The sequence below is a fragment of the Rhincodon typus genome, chromosome 21, assembly GCF_021869965.1.
Source record: "Rhincodon typus isolate 14 chromosome 21, sRhiTyp1.1, whole genome shotgun sequence".
NCBI lineage: Eukaryota > Metazoa > Chordata > Chondrichthyes > Orectolobiformes > Rhincodontidae > Rhincodon > Rhincodon typus.
This window is the reverse complement of record NC_063352.1, coordinates 2,633,647-2,640,201: the sequence shown is the minus strand read 5'-3', so window position 1 is coordinate 2,640,201 and position 6,555 is coordinate 2,633,647.

The window sequence follows — 6,555 nt, the reverse complement described above, 5'->3', positions numbered from 1 at the left end:
TATACCTCTGATCATTTTGGACACCTCTATCAAGTCACCTCTCATCCTTTGTTGTTCTAAAGAGAAAAGCCCTAGCTCTCTCAACCTTTCCTCGTAAGACCTTCCTTCCATTCCAGGCAACTTCCTGGTAAATCTCCTCTGCACCTTTTCCAATGCTTCCACACCTTTCCTGTAATGAGGTGACCAGAACTGGACACAATGCTCCAGATGAGGCCGGTCCAGGCTTTTGTATAGGTGGAGCATAACTTCACGGCTCTTGAACTCAATCCCTCCATTAATGAAAGCTAACACACCATACGCCTTCTTAACAACTCTATCCACCTGGGTGGCAGCTTTCAGGCAACTGTGGACGTGAACCCCAAGATCCCTCTGCTCCTCCACACTGCCAAGAATCTTTCCGTTAACCCTGTATTCTGCTTTCAAATTTGTCCTTCCAAAGTGAATCACGTCACACTTTTCAGGGTTAAACTCCATCTGCCACTTCTCAGCCCGGCTCTGCATCCTATCAATGTCCCTTTGCAACCTAGAACAGCCCTCCGCACTGTCCACAATGTCACCCACTTTTGTATCGTCCGCGAACTTGCTAATCCATCCTTCCACTCCTACATCCAAATCATTTACAAAAATCACAAATAGAAGAGGACCCAGAACAGATCCTTGTGGTACACCACTCGTAACTGAGCACCATGTTGAATATTTTCCGTCCACTACCACCCTTTGTCTTCTAAGGGTCAGCCAATTCTGAATCCAATCTGCCACATTTCCCCCTATCCCATGCCTCCTTACCTTCTGCATGAGCCTACCATGGGGAACCTTATCAAACGCCTTACTTAAATCCATGTATACCACATCCACTGCTCTACCTTCATCTATGTGTTTGGTCACCTCTTCAAAGAATTCAATAAGGTTTGTGAGGTATGATCCACCCTTCACAAATCCATGCTGACTATCACGAAGCAAACTGTGCCTTTCCAAGTGATCATAGCTTCATCAAAATTTTGAAGGATTTCACACCAAATAGAAACTTGTGAGGTAATAATCTTTCAGATATAAATCTCCCCTTCACAGTCTGAACATTGGCAACGTGACTGGGAGGGGATGTGCTATATAGCAAAACCCAAAACACACCAATGAGGAATTACGTTGGTCTCTGAGTACACTTTATCCTAGTGACAAGTTAAATCCAAAACTGGCTCAGTGACAGGAGGGAGAGGGTGGTGGTAGAAGGCTGTCTGTGTGACTAGAACCCAGTGTGCAGTGGTATACCACAGGGATCAGTGCTGGGTCCCTTATTGTTCATAATATATGTAAATCGATTAGATGAGAATGTGGATAGCAGTGATAAGTAAGTTTGCAGGTGCCACAAGGATTGGCTGGGTGTTTGACAGTGGGGAGGAAGGTGGTAAGTTACAGGAGGATATAGATGGATTGGTCAGATGGGCAGATCAGTAGCAGATGGAATTTAAACCTGAAAAGTGAGAGGTGATGCACTTTGGAAGAAGGAACAAGACAAGGGAGTACTCAATGAATAGCAGGACCCTAGGAAGCTCAGAGGAATAGGGGTGTCTTGGGGTATTTGGCCACAGATCCCTGAAGGTGGCAGGACAGGATGAGAGGGTATTTAAGAAGGCATAAGGGACACTTGCCTTTATTAGCTGTGCCACAGATTACAAGAGCAGGAAGGCTATGTTAGAGCTATACAGATCTTTGGTGAGGCCCCCCCAGCTGGAGTACAGTGTGCAGTTCTGGTCACTCCACTATAGGAGGGATGTGATTACACTGGAGGAAGTGCAGAGGAGATTCACCAGGATGTTGCCTGAGATGGACCAGTTCAGCGATAAAGAGAGGCTGATTAAACTCGGGTAGTTTTCTTTAGAGCAGAGAATGTTGAGGGGAAACTTGACTGAGGTGCATAAGATTATGAGGGTCACAGACAGGGTGGATAGGAAGCAGCTGTTCCCCTTTGTTCAAGGGTCAGTAACAAAGGGGCACACTTTTAAAGTGAAAGGCAGGAGGTTTAGAGGGAACTTGAGGAAAAGTGTTTTCACCCAATGGGTGGTGAGGGTCTGGAATGCCTTGCTTCGGAGGGTAGTTGAGGTTGGGAAACCTCACAAACTTTAAAAAGGATGTGGATGAGCACTTGAAATAATTTTCAAGGCTTTGTGTCGAGTGCGGAAAATTTGCACTGGTGTATACAGAAGTGTGTTTTGGTCGGTACAGACTCGATAGGCTGAAGGGCCATCTGTACTGTATGACTCTGTGATTGTATGGTATGATTCACAGACATTATAAAGCCAGAGAGACACAGATTATAACATTGTGGGTAAGTGAAGCAATAGGGCATTTCAGTGGATTATGGGTAATTCTCACTACCCACTATCTTTGGGAAATGGGTCTTTAATCTCAGAACATGATGTGTTTAACCATTTTCGGGCAAATGATTTAACTTTTCAAATTGCAGTTGGAAACCAAGTTGAGTTTATTGAAATAGTTGCCATTTCCTGGAGTGAGGGACTTATCCAAGCTACACCCACTCAGTAGAAGCTTTAAGAAAGCTTTAAGAAACTGAAGCACATGCAATGTGACTCCTCCTTTTGAGGTGACTACAGCACTCAGTCAACCTGGTGTGAGCTGCAAGAAACTGGATATGACCAAGGAGTGAAAGGGAGGGGTTGAGACAGCTGACAATGCAGAGGAAGTGTCACCAACAGATGTTAAACTGTCACCGTCCAAAATAAAGCTCCTAACTATTAAACAAATCACTTGACCATCCAACTGTATTTAATTATAAAAGTAAAGAAAATTGAATTACTCATTTGCAGGAAGTTTTAGTTTCCGTTCTTTAATCATAAAATTAGAAAAAGGAAGAAGGGAGGGTATTTTTACCAATGTTATGTGAATCTCACCATCTATTATGGATTGTGATTCTGGGAGAATTACTGACTTCTTCTGCAGAAGTGTAATTTTTAACATCACCTGTCTTTCTGCATTTTCAGGTCTGGGAGCCATCATGCCAGATAGACTATGTGCTCCCATCGGTGACCTCATGACCCTACTTGAATTCCAGATGCTGAAGAAATATCAATCCATTTCAAAACTCACATGGGCCACAGCTCACCTGGTGACCCTTAAAACGGTCTGCAGCAACATTGATTGTGATGCCTCTTATCATCTGAGTACTGCTAAGAACATGGATAGACAGGGTCATGGAATCCATACCAACCAGATATCCTAAATTCATTTAGTCCCATTTGCCAGCATTTGGCCCATGTCCCTCTCAACCCTTCCCATTCATACACACATCCAGATGCGTTTTAAATGTTGTAATTGTACCAGCCTCCACCACTTCCTCTGACAGCTCATTCCAAACACGCACCACCCTCTGCATGAAAACCTTGCCCCTTAGAACCCTTTTAAATCTTTCCCCCCTCAACTTAAACTTATGCCCTCTAGTTTCGGACTCCCCCACCCTGGGGAAAATACCTCGTCTATTTACCCTGTCCACGCCCCTCATGATTTTATAAACCTCTATAAGGTCACCCCTCAGCCTCCGACGCTCCAGCAAAAATAGCCCCAGCCTACTCAGCCTCTCCCTATAGCTCAAACCCTCCAACCCTGGCAACATCCCTGTATTCCTCACTATTGGGAATGGACAAGAAGCTCCTCATGACTTAGGACTGAGAGATGGCATATGCTACATGCTGTGTGACATGTTTTATCTGGTCTTCCGAGCTGTGCCCTGAAGGAGGGGTACCTTTTATACATTAACGTTTACCGAAATTTACTTCCTTGGAATGTCAACACTGTTATCTCTGAGTTAAGGATGTAATGGGTTGAAAGCCCAACTGGGAATTGAAGGAGATAGCATAAGGTTACAGTTAATTGCAGCACTATTTTACCAGAAGGATCATATTTCATATAAGACAACCAACCAAGGCATGTCTGCCCATCAAGGAAGGTGTTAATAAACTATGTATTCCCTGGAAGGAACCTTGCTGATTTTCAAATCAAAACCAAGAGAGATGAATTGGAACTCCAACCTTCTTTTTAGTGATATCTTTCTATGCATAACATGTGGTATTTTCCTAATAGAATCTTTTTAATGGCCACTCAAATATCTGACATTTCCTCATTCTAATATATTAAAATCACTGAGCAAATTCTTGAGACAGGTAAGAGTTGAGGAATGTGATCACCAGAATGACCACAATCAATCTGCCTGAACTGGCTGTCTGGGGAATCGAGTCAAAGGCCAGAATTTGTCGGAGAGTTAGTTTCCCGACCTTACCGCTGAAGGGTCAGGATGAGTCCACCTCCATAGGTAGTACTGGTTTAAATTTATAGCCAGTCAGCAGGTAAGCAGCTCAGGGCATGGCAGGTAGGTTGTTGCCAATTACCAGAGAGTCCAGATTCACGGGTCAGAGATAGTAGGAATGACAGTTTAAGGATATGGAGTAAGCATTCAGGACTGGGATGAGAAACGTCTTCACCCAGACAGTGATGAGACTGTGGAATTCTCTATCACAGAGAGTGGTTAGGGTCTGGAATGCACTGACTGGAAATCTGGTGAAGGCAGGTTCAATTGAGGCATTAAAGCGGAGCATTGGATGGTTAATTAAATCGGAAAAACATACAAGAATACATTGGAAATTGCCCTGCGTTTACACAACATTCCATATTTAGTATTTCCTGTGTAGCATAAAATCTCAGTTAATTGGTCACATTTGTAACTAAACTTCCACAAGCATAAAGGAGGTTGCTGCATTCCCCGGTTTGAGAACAATGCTTTCCAAAATAACAAGGTTTTCTTTTTAGAAGGAGTGAAAACTAATCTTCAAATGGAGGAGGGCACGAGAGCAACAGTCCTCCCAGGATTGTGAGTGGCTATCCATGGTCATCAGTTCAGAAGGTAATTAACACCAGAGAGATGGTCAGCCCTCAGAATAAGATGTATGACTGGGAGGACGCTGGGAGCGAGAGACGGATGCAATTGAGATGATGGAGAGAAGCAAGCCACCATCTTTCTGGGAGAAGACCCTACATCATAGTGTACCATGAGTGGTGTACCACATGGATCTGTTCTGGGTCCCCTTCTATTTGTGATTTTTGTAAATTATTTGGATGAAGGAGTGGAAGGATGGATTAGTAAGTTCGCGGATGATACGAAGGTGGGTCGAGTTGTGGACAGTGTGGAGGGCTGTTCTAGGTTACAAAGGGACATTGATAGGATGCAGAGCTGGGCTGAGAAGTGGCAGATGGAGTTTAACCCTGAAAAGTGTGAGGTAACTCATTTTGAAAGCAGAATACAGGAATTAACAGAAAGATTCTTGGCAGTGTGGAGGAGCAGAGGGATCTCGGGGTTCATGTTCACAGTTCCCTGAGAGCTGCCACCCAGGTGGAAAGAGTTGTTAAGAAGGCGAATGGTGTGTTAGCTTTCATTAATGGAGGGATTGAGTTCAAGATCCGTGAAGTTATGCTCCAGCTATACAAAAGCCTGGTTCAGCCACATCTGGCATATTGTGTCCAGTTCTGGTCGCCTCATTACAGGAAAGATGTGGAAGCGTTGGAAAAGGTGCAGAGGAGATTTACCAGGATGTTGCCTGGAATGGAGGGAAGGTCTTACGAGGAAAGGTTGAGAGAGCTAGGGCTTTTCTCTTTAGAATGACAAAGGATGAGAGGTGACTTGATAGAGGTGTACAAGATGATCAAAGGTATAGATAGAGTAGACATCCAGAGACTTTTTCCTAGGGTGGAGGTAGCTATTACGAGGGGGCATAGTTTTAAAGTGAGTGGAGGTAGATACAGGGGAGACGTCAGAGGTAGGTTCTTTACTCAGAGTTGTTGTGGCGTGGAATGTATTGCCAGAGAGGGTAGTGGAGTCAGCCTCATTAGGAGCATTTAAGCGGCTATTAGATAGGCATATGGATGATAGTATAAGGTAGGGGTGGCAATTAGATAGATCTTTGGATTAGGGTAAAAAGTTCGGCACAACATCGTGGGCCGAAGGCCCTGAACTGTGCTGTACTGTTCTATGTTCTATGTCCTATCATCTCGAAGGGAAAAACCACTTCAAACCACTGCCACCATTCCTCCTTTCTTTAACGCAGCTTGGTGTTTGGTGAAGTATTCTGTCTGTTAATGGCAGATGTTTTCTCTGTATAATTAATTGATGTATCATATTTCAACTACTGAATTGAATATGAGTTGTCTTTATTGTCATATGTTCTCACACAAGTACAGTGAAAAGTTTGCAAGTCACCACTTAAGGTGTCATTGTAGGTACAAAGGTACCTAGGCACAGATTTTTGAGCACAAATTCTTAGGAAAAAATAGAAAAATAAAGAAATAAAAAGGCCAGGATTACAGACCTTCAAAAGTAGAAAATCATTGTAATAAATTAGAAAAAAGCAAATAAATAAAATGTTTGGAATAACTGACTTTGGTATAATAAAAAATGCAATTTAAAACAAGAACAAAGAAAATTACAGCACAGGAATAGGCCCTTCGGCCCTCCAAGCTTGCGCCGATCGAGATCCTGTATCTAAACCTGTCATC